Source organism: Petromyzon marinus, chromosome 74 (genome assembly GCF_048934315.1).
Source record: "Petromyzon marinus isolate PM22_M1 ecotype Great Lakes invasive population chromosome 74, UKy_Petmar_22M1.pri1.0, whole genome shotgun sequence".
NCBI classification, from domain to species: Eukaryota; Metazoa; Chordata; class Hyperoartia; order Petromyzontiformes; family Petromyzontidae; genus Petromyzon; species Petromyzon marinus.
Window position 1 is genome coordinate 9,548,888 of NC_133740.1, and position 15,171 is coordinate 9,564,058.

At 50.6% G+C, this 15,171-nt stretch overlaps 2 protein-coding genes across 2 annotated transcripts in view; one reads left to right on the plus strand and one right to left on the minus strand.

Moving 5' to 3' along the window:
- LOC116957435 (cytochrome P450 2B4-like) overlaps positions 1 to 9,885 on the minus strand; it is a 44,270-nt gene extending 34,385 nt beyond the window's left edge. The window contains exon 1 of the mRNA XM_076056099.1: positions 9,791 to 9,885. The gene's annotated coding sequence lies outside the window, so the exon portion shown is untranslated. The remainder of the gene's footprint in view (positions 1 to 9,790) is intronic.
- Positions 9,886 to 12,425: 2,540 nt separating this feature from the next.
- Positions 12,426 to 15,171, plus strand: part of LOC116957426 (nephrin-like) — a 79,866-nt gene continuing 77,120 nt past the window's right edge. Inside the window, exon 1 of the mRNA XM_076056186.1 lies at positions 12,426 to 13,081. The gene's annotated coding sequence lies outside the window, so the exon portion shown is untranslated. The remainder of the gene's footprint in view (positions 13,082 to 15,171) is intronic.

Here is a 15,171-nt window from a genome sequence, read left to right on the forward strand (position 1 = left end):
CGTAGTTCGTTTTCAGAGGCGTGCCTGGTCTATCACGAATGGTAATTTCGACGAAATGGCTCGTATCGTCATCTCATCACCCCGTGGAAATTGACACCAGCAGGCAAACACTCGAAACGCGTGTTGCTTTTACAGACTCAAAGACCCACAGAGAGCCACAGAGTGCCGCAGAGACCCATACTCAGTTACCCATAGAGACCCACAGAGACCCAGAGACTCGTACAGAACCACAGACCCACGGAAACGCAGAGACCCATAGAGACCCACACTCATCGAGACCCACAGAGACTCATTTAGAACCACAGACCCACGGAAACGCAGAGACCCGTAGAGACCCACAGAGACCCAGATACTCATTTAGAACCACAGACCAACGGAAACGCAAAGACCCATAGAGACCCACACTCATCGAGACCCACAGAGACTCATATACTACCAAAGACCCACGAAAACGCAGAGACCCATAGAGACCCACAGAGACCCAGACACTAATTTAGAACCACAGACCCACGGAAACGCAGAGACCCATTGAGACCCACACTCATCGAGACCCACAGAGACTCATTTAGAACCACAGACCCACGGAAACGCAGAGACCCATAGAGACCCACACTCATCGAGACCCACAGAGACTCATTTAGAACCACAGACCCACGGAAACGCAGAGACCCATAGAGACCCACACTCATCGAGACCCACAGAGACTCATTTAGAACCACAGACCCACGGAAACGCAGAGACCCATAGAGACCCACACTCATCGAGACCCACAGAGACTCATTTAGAACCACAGACCCACGGAAACGCAGAGACCCGTAGAGACCCACAGAGACCCAGATACTCATTTAGAGCCACAGACCAACGGAAACGCAGAGACCCATAGAGACCCACACACATCGAGACCCACAGAGACTCATATACTACCAAAGACCCACGGAAACGCAGAGACCCATAGAGACCCACAGAGACCCAGATACTAATTTAGAACCACAGACCAGCGGAAACGCAGAGACCCATAGAGACCCACACTCATCGAGACCCACAGAGACTCATTTAGAACCACAGACCCACGGAAACGCAGAGACCCATAGAGACCCACAGAGACCCAGATACTCATTTAGAGCCACAGACCAACGGAAACGCAGAGACCCATTGAGACCCACACTCATCGAAACTCACAGAGACTCATATACTACCAAAGACCCACAGAAACGCAGAGACCCATAGAGACCCACAGAGACCCAGATACTCATTTAGAGCCACAGTCCAACGGAAACGCAGAGACCCATAGAGACCCACACTCATCGAGACCCACAGAGACTAATTTAGAACCACAGACCCACGGAAACGCAGAGACCCATAGAGACCCACACTCATCGAAACCCACAGAGACTCATAAACGACAAAGACCCACGGAAACGCAGAGACCCGTAGAGACCCACAGAGACCCAGATACTCATTTAGAACCACAGACCAACAGGAACGCAGAGACCCATAGAGACCCACACTCATCGAGACCCACAGAGACTCATTTAGAACCACAGACCCACGGAAACGCAGATACCCATAGAGACCCATACTCATCGAGACCCACAGAGACTCATATACTACCAAAGACCCACGGAAACGCAGAGACCCATAGAGACCCATAGAGACCCACAGAGACCCAGATACTCATTTAGAACCACAGACCAACAGAAACGCAGAGACCCATAGAGACCCACACTCATCGAGACCCACAGAGACTCATTTAGAACCACATACCAACGGAAACGCAGAGACCCATAGAGACCCACACTCATCGAGACCCACAGTGACTCATTTAGAACCACAGACCCACGGAAACGCAGAGACCCATAGAGACCCACACTCATCGAGACCCACAGAGACTCATTTAGAACCACAGACCCACGGAAACGCAGAGACCCGTAGAGACCCACAGAGACCCAGATACTCATTTAGAACCACAGACCAACGGAAACGCAGAGACCCATAGAGACCCACACTCATCGAGACCCACAGAGACTCATACTACCAAAGACCCACGAAAACGCAGACCCATAGAGACCCACAGAGACCCAGATACTCATTTAGAACCACATACCAACGGAAACGCAGAGACCCATAGAGACCCACACTCATCGAGACCCACAGAGACTCATTTAGAACCACAGACCAACAGAAACGCAGAGACCCGTAGAGACCCATACTCATCAAGACCCACGGACACTCATATACTACCAAAGACCCACGGAAACGCAGAGACCCATAGAGACGCACAGAGACCCAGATACTCATTTAGAAGCACAGACCAACGGAAACGCAGAGACCCATACTCATCGAGACCCACAGAGACTCATATATACTACCAAAGACCCACGGAAACGCAGAGACCCGTAGAGATCCACATTCATCGAGACCCACACTAAAACTCAACTATTCTTTGGGTCTTTCGGTGAAGTCACGTCGATAGGTTCAAAAAAATAATAAAAATAATACAAATTTTGAACCTATCTTCGTGACTTTACCGAAACGCACAAAGCTCTTTCATAGAAGCGTATCACCCTGGAGTAGACACATCCTCGAAAAGCGTGATGTTGATTCTATACACTCACAGAGACCCATAGACCCACTGAGAACCATAGAGACCCATACTCATAGACCCACAGAGACCCATACTCATAGACCCACAGAGACCCATACTCATAGACCCACAGAGACCCATACTCATAGACCCACAGAGACCCATACTCATAGACCCACAGAGACCCATGCTCATAGACCTACAGAGACCCATACTCATAAACCCACAGAGACCCATACTCATAAACCCACAGAGACTCAGAGACCCATAGACCCATCGAGACCCACAAAGACCCATACTCATAGACCCACAGAGACCCATACTCATAGACCCACAGAGACCCATAGACCCACCGAGACCCACAGAGACCCATACTCATAGACCCACAGAGACCCATACTTATAAACCCACAGAGACCCATACTCATAGACACACAGAGACTCAGAGACCCATAGACCCACCGAAACCCACATAGACCCATACTCATAGACCCACAGAGACCCATACTCATAGACCCACAGAGACCCACAGAGACCCATACTCATAGACTCACAGAGACCCATACTCATATACCCATAGAGACCCACACAGACCCACAGAGACCCATACTCATAGACCCACAGAGACCCATACTCATAGACCCACAGAAGCCCATACTCATAGACCCACAGAGACTCAGAGACCCATAGACCCACCGAGACCCACAGAAACCCATACTCATAAACCCACAGAGACCCATACTCATAGACCCACAGAGACCCATACTTATAGACCCACAGAGACTCAGAGACCCATAGACCCACCGAGACCCACAGAAACCCATACTCATAGACCCACAGAGACTCAGAGACCCATACCCATAGACCCACAGAGACCCATACTCATAGACCCACAGAGACCCATACTCATAGACCCATAGAGACCCACCGAGACCCACGGAGACCCATACTCATAGACCCACAGAGACCCATACTCATAGACCCACAGAGACCCATACACATAGACCCACCGAGACCCACAGAGACCCATACTCATAGACCCACAGAGACCCATACTCATAGACTCACAGAGACCCATACTCATAGACCCACAGAGACTCAGAGACCCATAGACCCACCGAGACCCACAGAAACCCATACCCATAGACCCACAGAGACCCATACTCATAGACCTACAGAGACCCATACTCATAGACCCACAGAGACCCATACCCATAGACCCACAGAGACCCATACTCATAGACCCACAGAGACCCATACTCATAGACCCACAGAGACCCATACTCATAGACCCACAGAGACCCATACTCATAGACCCACAGACACCCATACTCATAGACCCACAGACACCCATACTCATAGACCCACAGAGACCCATACTCATAGGCCCACAGAGACTCAGAGACCCATAGACCCACCGAGACCCACAGAGACCCATACTCATAGACCCACAGAGACCCATACTCATATACCCATAGAGACCCACACAGACCCACAGAGACCCATACTCATAGACCCACAGAGACCCATACTCATAGACTCACAGAGACCCATACTCATATACCCATAGAGACCCACACAGACCCACAGAGACCCATACTCATAGACCCACAGAGACCCATACTCATAGACCCACATAGACTCATACTCATAGACCCACAGAGACCCATACTCATAGGCCCACAGAGACCCATACTCATAGACCCACAGAGACCCACAGACACCCATACTCATAGACCCACAGAGACCCATACTCATAGACCCACAGAGACCCATACTCATTGACCCAAAGAGACCCATACTCATAGACCCACGGAGACCCATACTCAAACTAAATTCTAGATCTGAAGCTTTCGTGACTGCAAGGATTCATATATTGCTGTATACAGCTGTATACAGCTATACAGCTGTGACTGTAATAACTACATAGGGTGTAGTGTATAGTGTAGTGTAATAACTACATAGGGTGTAGTGTATAGTGTAGTGTAATAACTACATAGTGTGTAGTATATAGTGCAGTGTATAGTGTAGTGTAATAACTACATAGGGTGTAGTGTATAGTGTAGTGTAATAACTACATACGGTGTAGTGTATAGTGTAGTGTAATAACTACATAGGGTGTAGTGTATAGTGTAGAGTGTAGTGTAATAACTACATAGGGTGTAGTGTATAGTGTAGTGTAATAACTACATAGGGTGTAGTGTATAGTGTAGTGTATAGTGTAGTGTAATAACTACATAGGGTGTAGTGTATAGTGTAGTGTAATAACTACATAGGGTGTAGTGTATAGTGTAGTGTATAGTGTAGTGTAATAACTACATAGGGTGTAGTGTATAGTGTAGTGTAATAACTACATATGGTGTTGTGTATAGCGCAGTATATAGTGTAGTGTAATAACTACATAGGGTGTAGTGTATAGTGTAGTGTATAGTGTAGTGTAATAACTACATAGGGTGTAGTGTATAGTGTAGTGTAATAACTACATAGGGTGTAGTGTATAGTGTAGTGTATAGTGTAGTGTAATAACTACATAGGGTGTAGTGTATAGTGTAGTGTAATAACTACATAGGGTATAGTGTATAGTGTAGTGTAATAACTACATAAGGTGTAGTGTATAGTGTAGTGTAATAACTACATAGGGTGTAGTGTATAGTGTAGTGTAATAACTACATAGGGTGTAGTGTATAATGTAGTGTATAGTGTAGTGTAATAACTACATAGGGTGCAGTGTATAGTGTAGTGTAATAACTACATAGGGTGTTGTGTATAGTGCAGTATATAGTGTAGTGTAATAACTACATAGGGTGTAGTGTATAGTGTAGTGTAATAACTACATAAGGTGTAGTGTATAGTGTAGTGTAATAACTACATAGGGTGTAGTGTATAGTGTAGTGTAATAACTACATAGGGTGTAGTGTATAATGTAGTGTATAGTGTAGTGTAATAACTACATAGGGTGTAGTGTATAGTGTAGTGTAATAACTACATAGGGTGTTGTGTAATAACTACATAGGGTGTAGTGTATAGTGTAGTGTAATAACTACATAGGGTGTAGTGTATAGTGTAGTGTATAGTGTAGTGTAATAACTACATATGGTGTAGTGTATAGTGTAGTGTAATAACTACATAGGGTGTAGTGTATAGTGTAGTGTAATAACTACATAGGGTGTAGTGTATAGTGTAGTGTATAGTGTAGTGTAATAACTACATATGGTGTAGTGTATAGTGTAGTGTAATAACTACATCGGGTGTCATGTATAGTGTAGTGTAATAATTACATAAGGTGTAGTGTATAGTGTAGTGTAATAACTACATAGGGTGTAGTGTGTAATGTAGTATATAGTGTAGTGTAATAACTACATAGGGTGTCGTGTATAGTGCAGTGTATTAACTACATAGGGTGTAGTGTATTGTGCAGTGTATTAACTACATAGGGTGTAGTGTATAGTGCAGTGTAATAACTACATAGAGCGTAGTGTATAGTGTAGTGTAACAACTACATAGGGTGTAGTGTATAGTGTAGTGTAATAACTACATAGGGTGTAGTGTATAGTGTAGTGTAATAACTACATAGAGTGTAGTGTAGAATGTAGTGTAATAACTACATAGGGTGTAGTGTATAGTGTAATGTATAGTGTAGTGTAATAACTACATAGGGTGTAGTGTATAGTGTAGTGTAATAACTACATAGGGTTTGATGAAGCGAAGTCAGCTGTAACTTAACGCGCCCGTGTCCTCGATGATTTATCTCCTACAAAGACTCTGGCCACGTCTCGCACGCCCCTTACGAGTTCTGAGCACCAAAGGGGTTTAAGGCTGCAGTAAGGGTTAAAAACCACGTCGCTAGACGTGGGAGTTGCCTACTTATTTGTGCGTGTTAGAGGCTACACGGGGCACCTTTGTCTGTGTCTCATAGCTGCTGATCACCAATAGCACTTGCCCCAACAGCCTGTTAGAGGCTACACGGGGCACCTTTGTCTGTGTCTCATAGCTGCTACTCACCACTCCCCAACAGCACTTGCCCCGACAGCCTGTTAGAGGCTACACGGGGCACCTTTGTCTGTGTCTCATAGCTGCTGCTCACCAACAGCACTTGCCCCAACAGCCCGTTAGAGGCTACACGGGGCACCTTTGGCTGTGTCTCATAGCTGCTACTCACCACTCCCCAACAGCACTTGCCCCAACAGCCTGTTAGAGGCTACACGGGGCACCTTTGGCTGTGTCTCATAGCTGCTGATCACCAACAGCACTTGCCCCAACAGCCTGTTAGAGGCTACACGGGACACCTTTGTCTGTGTCTCATAGCTGCTACTCACCACTCCCCAACAGCACTTGCCCCAACAGCCTGTTAGAGGCTACACGGGGCACCTTTGTCTGTGTCTCATAGCTGCTACTCACCACTCCCCAACAGCACTTGCCCCAACAGCCTGTTAGAGGCTACACGGGGCACCTTTGTCTGTGTCTTATAGCTGCTGCTCACTAACAGCACTTGCCCCAACAGCCTGTTAGAGGCTACACGGGGCACCTTTGTCTGTGTCTCATAGCTGCTGATCACCAACAGCACTTGCCCCAACAGCCCGTTGGAGGCTACACGGGGCACCTTTGTCTGTGTCTCATAGCTGCTACTCACCACTCCCCAACAGCACTTGCCCCAACAGCCTGTTAGAGGCTACACGGGGCACCTTTGTCTGTGTCTCATAGCTGCTGATCACCAATAGCACTTGCCCCAACAGCCTGTTAGAGGCTACACGGGGCACCTTTGTCTGTGTCTCATAGCTGCTGCTCACCAACAGCACTTGCCCCAACAGCCTGTTAGAGGCTACACGGGGCACCTTTGTCTGTGTCTCATAGCTGCTGCTCACTAACAGCACTTGCCCCAACAGCCCGTTAGAGGCTACACGGGGCACCTTTGTCTGTGTCTCATAGCTGCTGCTCACCACTCCCCAACAGCACTTGCCCCAACAGCCCGTTAGAGGCTACACGGGGCACCTTTGGCTGTGTCTCATAGCTGCTACTCACCACTCCCCAACAGCACTTGCCCCTACTGTCTGTTAGAGGCTACACGGGACACCTTTGTCTGTGTCTCATAGCTGCTACTCACCACTCCCCAACAGCACTTGCCCCTACAGCCTGTTAGAGGCTACACGGGGCACCTTTGTCTGTGTCTCATAGCTGCTGCTCACCTACAGCACTTGCCCCCACAGCCTGTTAGAGGCTACACGGGGCACCTTTGTATTGGGTGTCGGCACGGCGTGAGTAGGAGGTGACCAGGACCCCCCCCCCCCATGCCCCCACTAGCCGCGTTATTAACAGCGAGGAGTGGTGACAGCTCATTCGCACCCCCCCCCCCCCCCCACGGATCTCCGCTTCAAATTAAAGGCCCTCCCTCCGTGGTTGTGTGTGTTTGTGTGTGTCTCTGTGGTTGTGTGTGTGTGTTTGTGTGTCTCTGTGGTTGTGTGTGTGTGTTTGTGTGTCTCTGTGGTTGTGTGTGTGTTTGTGTGTGTGGTTGTGTGGTTGTGTGTCTCTGTGGTTGTGTGTGTTTGTGTGTCTCTGTGGTTGTGTGTGTTTGTGTGTCTCTGTGGTTGTGTGTGTTTGTGTGTCTCTGTGGTTGTGTGTGTGGTTGTGTGTCTCTGTGGTTGTGTGTGTTTGTGTGTCTCTGTGGTTGTGTGTGTTTGTGTGTCTCTGTGGTTGTGTGTGTTTGTGTGTGTGGTTGTGTGTGTGGTTGTGTGTCTCTGTGGTTGTGTGTGTGGTTGTGTGTGTCTCTGTGGTTGTGTGTTTGTGTGTCTCTGTGGTTGTGTGCGTTTGTGTGTCTCTGTGGTTGTGTGTGTGGTTGTGTGTGTGTCTCTGTGGTTGTGTGTGTGTTTGTGTGTGTCTCTGTGGTTGTGTGTGTGTGTCTCTGTGGTTGTGTGTGTTTGTGTGTCTCTGTGGTTGTGTGTGTTTGTGTGTCTCTGTGGTTGTGTGTGTTTGTGTGTCTCTGTGGTTGTGTGTGTTTGTGTGTGTCTCTGTGGTTGTGTGTGTTTGTGTGTCTCTGTGGTTGTGTGTGTTTGTGTGTCTCTGTGGTTGTGTGTGTTTGTGTGTGTCTCTGTGGTTGTGTGTGTTTGTGTGTCTCTGTGGTTGTGTGTGTTTGTGTGTCTCTGTGGTTGTGTGTGTTTGTGTGTGTCTGTGGTTGTGTGTGTGGTTGTGTGTGTTTATCTGTGGATGTGTGTGTGGTTGTGTGTGTTTCCCTGTGGATGTGTGTGTGTGGTTGTGTGTGTGGTTGTGTGTGTGTCTCTGTGGTTGTGTGTGTGTCTCTGTGGTTGTGTGTGTGGTTGTGTGTGTGTTTCTCTGTGGTTGTGTGGTTGTGTAGATGTGTGTGTGGTTGTGTGTGTGTGTCTCTGTGGTTGTGTGTGTCTCTGTGGTTGTGTGTGGTTGTGTGTGTGTCTCTGTGGTTGTGTGTGTGTGTTTGTGTGTGTCTCTGTGGTTGTGTGTGGTTGTGTGTGTCTCTGTGGTTGTGTGTGATTTTGTGTGTGCCTCTGTGGTTGTGTGTGTGGTTGTGTGTGTGGTTGTGTGTGTGTTTCTCTGTGGTTGTGTGGATGTGTGTGTGGTTGTGTGTGTGGTTGTGTGTGTGTTTCTCTGTGGTTGTGTGGATGTGTGTGTGTGGTTGTGTGTGTGGTTGTGTGTGCGTGTCTCTGTGGTTGTGTGTGCGTTTCTCTGTGGTTGTGTGGATGTGTGTGTGTGGTTGTGTGTGTGGTTGTGTGTGTGGTTGTGTGTTTGTGTCTCTGTGGTTGTGTGTGATTGTGTGTGTGTCTCTGTGGTTGTGCGAGTGGTTGTGTGTGTTTCTCTGTGGTTGTGTGTTTGTGTGTCTCTGTGGTTGTGTGTGATTTTGTGTGTCTCTGTGGTTGTGTGTGGTTGTGTGTGTGGTTGTGTGTGTGGTTGTGTGTGTCTCTGTGGTTGTGTGTGATTTTGTGTCTCTGTGGTTGTGCGTGTGGTTGTGTGTGTATTTCTCTGTGGTTATGTTTGTATGTGTCTCTGTGGTTGTGTGTGATTATGTGTGTCTGTGGTTGTGTGTGTGGTTGTGTGTGTGGTTGTGTGTGTGGTTGTGTGTGTGGTTGTGTGTGTGTTTCTCTGTGGTTGTATGACTGAGGAGGCGTTCAGGCTGGCTGAGAAAAAGCGGCAGGCCCACTCTCATCTTCTACAGCATCCCATGTCAGAGAATGAGGAGGCTTACCGCAGCTTTCCCTCGGAGGTTCGGAGAGCCGTGAGGCGCTGCAAGGATAGGTGGTGGTCGCGGGTTGCTGAGGAGATGGAGTCTGCCTCAATGGCCCGCGATCACAAATCGCTCTTTAACTCCATCAAAAAAGTAACCTGCAGCGCCACACCTATTACCATCATTAGGGGAAAAAACGGTGATCCAATCTCCGACCCCCATGAACAGGTTTTGCAGATTCGCTGAGCATTTCTGTGAGGTCCTGGGGGAGGGGAAATCTCTCAGACAAAGTGGGGATGTCCCTGCTGAGGCTGCGGTGCCTCAAATATTGGAAGAAGTCGCCCCCTGTGAGTGGCTGGCTGAGGTGCCATCTGTTGAGGAAGTACGGAGGGCGATCCAGAGTCTGAGAACAGGAAAGGCACCCGGCAGAGATAATCTCCCAAGCGAAATGCTGAGGGAGGGTGGCGTTTGTGTACAGACTGCCCTATATGACATCATAACAACAGTCTGGACCACTGGACGGGTTCCGCAGGATTGGAAGGATGCCCTGGTGGTCCCCCTTTTCAAGAAGGTCCCCCTTTTCAAGAAGGGGGACCGCATAGACTGTAACAACTACAGGGGCATCTCACTCCTCAGTGTGCCGGGAAAGGTCCTGGCAAGGATTATTCAGCATCGCCTTGCCAGGCACGCTGAGGAGAGGCTTGCGGAGCCCCAATGCGGTTTCAGGAAAGAGCGGTCCTGCACAGATGCCATATTTTCTGTCCGTCTGCTACAGCAGAGGTGTAGGGAATTCCAACAAGACCTACATCTCTGCTTTATTGACCTGGTCAAGGCCTATGATACCATCAGTAGGCCTGGGCTCTGGGTTGTTCTTCTAAAACTACGTGGCCGGGAGTTGGAGCCATTCCCTGCTCACCTTGGGATGCGATAGGGATGTCCTCTGGCTCCCACATTGTTTAATATCTATTTCGACCACGTGGAGCCTTCAAAAGGGCATCAATCAGCCTCCCATACAATGGGAGGTTGATTGATGCCCTGGTGCGGTCAAGGGAAGGCTCCCTATTCCTCAACCGTGTTATGTATGCCGATGATCTGGTGATTACTGCTCACTCAGAGGAGTTGGAGGCGCTGCTGCTGAGACTGGAGCGTGCCACTAAGAGGGTGGGGCCTTACCATCAGCCCCACCAAAACTAAGCACCTGCCTGGGTATTTTGTACCATCGCACACTCCACCCCCAACAACTCCGAATTGATGATGGGGCAGTTGTGGAGAGAGTGGAGAGTTTCCCATACCTGGGCAGTGTGCTCATGACCGGCACCGGTTTAACAGCAGAGGTCTCACTCAGAATCAGTCGAGCAGCATTATATTTGCATCAGTTGCGTAACGCTGTGTGGAAGCTACCTGGTCTGTGTCTCCGCACTAAGCTTCAGGTCTTCTCGGCCACGGTCATTCCCTCCCTTCTCTACGCTTGCGAAACGTGGACCTCCCTAATGGAACATCTTCGCCGGTTAGAAATATTTAGGCTGGCCTGCCTACGATCCATCCTGGGTTTAACCAGGCTGGATTGTGTGAGGAGCTCACAAATCCTTGAAAGATCTGGGCAAGGTCCCATCGGTCAGCTCCTCCGGCGGGCAAGGCTGCGTTGGCTGGGTCATGTAGCCCACATGCCCAGCCACCGCATGCCGAAACAACTTTTGTTCGGCCGGATCGAGGGGGCTAAACGGGCGCGGCATGGACTAGAGAAGAGATGGAGTGATGTGGTACAGGAGGACGTGGAGCTGAGTGGACTTGCCGATGACTGGTACCAGCGGTGTCAAGATCGGCCTCTGTGGAGGAGGCTCGTGAAGGACGCTGCTGCTGGGCAGTTGGAGGCAGTCGCCCTCCAACAACAACGGAGGGCGGAGGAGCGACGCTCACAACAACGAGCGGAGCGCCGGGTGACTAAAGCACAGCAAGTTGGCACAGTAGGGGGCATCAGCCACTCATCTCAGTCAGTCGACCCGTGGCACCTGCTGGGTCTGCCCCGTGACCTCCTGCCAGCGGGCGTTCGACACTACACGTGGCCTCAAAGTGCACCTATCCTGGCACAAGCGTCGTGGTGACGTCACCGCCACTTAGTGGCGAATGGCGGTTGTTGTTGTTGTGTGTGTGTGACTGTCATTGTGTGTTTATGTGATTGCGGGGAGCGGTGGTGTAATGGTTAGCGCTGCACTGCACTACGAACCTGGCGACCCGAGTTCGATTCCCGCTCACGGCCAACACCACCCAGTGACAGATTATCTGAACCGGTCCTGGGCCTCCCCTAGGTCGACTCAGCCACAAATGAGTACTCGGTGCGGTGTGTAGTAAACATCGCCACTGGGGAGACAAAGGCGGCCGGGCGTGGTGGTGCCGGCCACCCACCCCCTCGTGTGCCACGGTGCACTTGCCCCGATAGTCTGTCACGTGCTACACGGGGGGTGGGGGGGGCCTTTGTCTGTGTGTCGTCACGTGGCATAAATGAGTCACGAGGGCAATCGACAATGGGGAAGGGAGTCGTGGTTCCCACGTGTCCCAGGGAGTGATTGGAAATTAATGAAGAAAAAGGCGGAGCAGCGAACAAGGTGCCAATCACAGCTGAGTGTGCCCAGCTGCCTATAAATAGCGACACCACCACCACCAATTACAATAACACACACACACCACTATCAACACCAACAACACCACACACACACACACACACACCACACACACCACTAGCACCGCCAACACCACCACACACACCACTACCAACACCACACACACCACCACCACACACACCACTACCAACACCACACACACCACTACCAACACCACCACACACACCACTACCAACACCACCACACACACCACTACCAACACCACCACACACACCACTACCAACACCACCACACACACCACTACCAACACCACACACACACCACTACCAACACCACCACACACACCACTACCAACACCACACACACCACTACCAACACCACTACCAACACCACACACACCACTACCAACACCACACACACCACACACACCACTACCAACACCAACACCACCACACACACCACTACCAACACCACCACACACACCACTACCAACACCACCACACACACCACTACCAACACCACCACACACACCACTACCAACACCACACACCATTCTGGAGGGCGAGGGGAGGAAGACCCCAGCCACATTCAGCTACTGCCCCCCCTTGACCCCCCCTTGACCCCCCCCCCCCATCCTCGCCTGCGGACGTCTCTACCCACCTGGAGAAGACCCCCAGGCCACGTGTCGACAACGGTGGTGAACCACAAAGTGGGGGGAGGGAGGCTCTTTAACTTTTTCGAAGCTAATTTAACGTCGCACTTGTTAGCACGCTACGGGGTGCGGTTTCCCTTCTTCTACATCTAAAGCAGGGCCATTTGGATATTTACGTAACATCTACTCGCGGGGCCATACAAAATTGATCAAGTTTAAAAAAAAAGTGCCCCTTTATATTCGGTCAAACATTTAAATTAACTCGCCCCCCCTCCCCCCTCCTAATGCGATGGCCTTGGAATCGCTTCTCTTTGGCGAGGCGTTGTGGCGATGTTAGCTGGCTATTGACGGCGATGTTGTTGCTGCTGCTGCTGTTGCTCGCGACTGCTTTTCCAATGTTGTTTTTTTTGCTCTACCTAGATTTGTTGAATTTGGAGTCCCCCGCCAGCGGTTGCCTTGGCTGGGCCTAGAGACCCCCCTCCCCCAACGATTTCGCGGGCCTCATACGGCCCGCGGGCCGTATGGGCCTCATACGGCCCGCGGGCCGTATGGGCCTCATACGGCCCGCGGGCCGGACGTTACCCACCCCTGACTTGGCTTCGGGAGGTGAGGCGTTCATCCAGCAGTGGATTGACAGAGAGGGCCGCTGTCTTGTACAGCTGCGCGCGTGGTTGGTGTAGCGGTCAGCGCTACGAATCTAGCCACCCCCGGTTCGATTCCCGCTCACGGCCAACAGATGAACCGGTCCTGGGCCACTCCCCTAGGTCGACTCGGCATCAAATGAGTCACCCGGTGCGGTGTGTGCAGCGAACGTCGCCACTGGGGGAGACAAAGGCGGCCGGGCGTGGTGGTCCTGGTCACCCACCCACCTCGTGCGCCGTGCCGTTCCGGCCTTCATAGGTGCCGCTCGCTAACAGCGCTTGCCCCAACAGCCTGCTACAGACTATACGGAGGATCTTTGTCTTTTGCCTATGGGGCCGTCCATAAATGACGTCACGCACCTAGAGGGAGGGGGGGGGGGAGGAGGGGTCAGACATTTGTGACGATGTGTGACGAGGAGGGGGAGGGTGGTTTGAGAAATGTGACGTCACATCAAAATTGCGCAACTTTATAAATAAACATAGACACAACACGTTCTACTTAATTAAATAGACGTCTTAATAAATGTTTTCTTCCTACAACATCAGAGTGCAGCGCCACATTAAATACGCAACTACTACAATGACAATAGTTTATAGCGATTTGAAGCATGTTTTATTTTGGGGGGGGGGGTGGGGGGGCTTTGTGACGTCACATTTGAGGGGGGCTTTGTGACGTCATATTTGAGGGGGGGGTCAAAAATCGTCCCAAATCGCGTGACGTCATTTATGGACGGCCCCTTTGACTGAGAGACGATGGCTGTGGGTGGTGAGGCGTTCATCCAGCAGCGGATTGATTGACAGAGAGAGGGGGGCCAGGTGGATTGTCTCGAGTTGATTGACAGAGAGAGGGGGGCCAGGTGGATTGTCTCGAGTTGATTGACAGAGAGAGGGGGGCCAGGTGGATTGTCTCGAGTTGATTGACAGAGAGAGGGGGGCCAGGTGGATTGTCTCGAGTTGATTGACAGAGAGAGGGGGGCCAGGTGGATTGTCTCGAGTTGATTGACAGAGAGAGGGGGGGGGGCAGGTGGATTGTCTCGAGTTGATTGACAGAGAGAGGGGGGGGGCGGGTGGATTGTCTCGAGTTGATTGACAGAGAGAGAAAGGGGGGGGTCCATTGTCTCGAGTCGATTGACAGATAGAGAGAGAGGGGGGGTCCATTGTCTCGAGTTGATTGACGGGGGGGGGCATTGTCTCGAGTTGATTGACAGAGAGAGAGGGGGGGGTCCATTGTCTCGAGTTGATTGACAGAGAGAGAGAGGGGGGGGGTCCATTGTCTCGAATTGATTGACAGGGGGGGGCATTGTCTCGAGTTAATTGACAGAGAGAGAGAGGGGGGGTCCATTGTCTCGAGTTGATTGACAGAGAGGGGGGGCATTGTCTCGAGTTGATTGACAGAGAGGGGGGGCCATTGTCTCGAGGTGATTGACAGATGGGGGGTCCATTGTCTCGAGTTGATTGACAGAGAGAGAGAGAGGGGGGGGCATTGTCTCG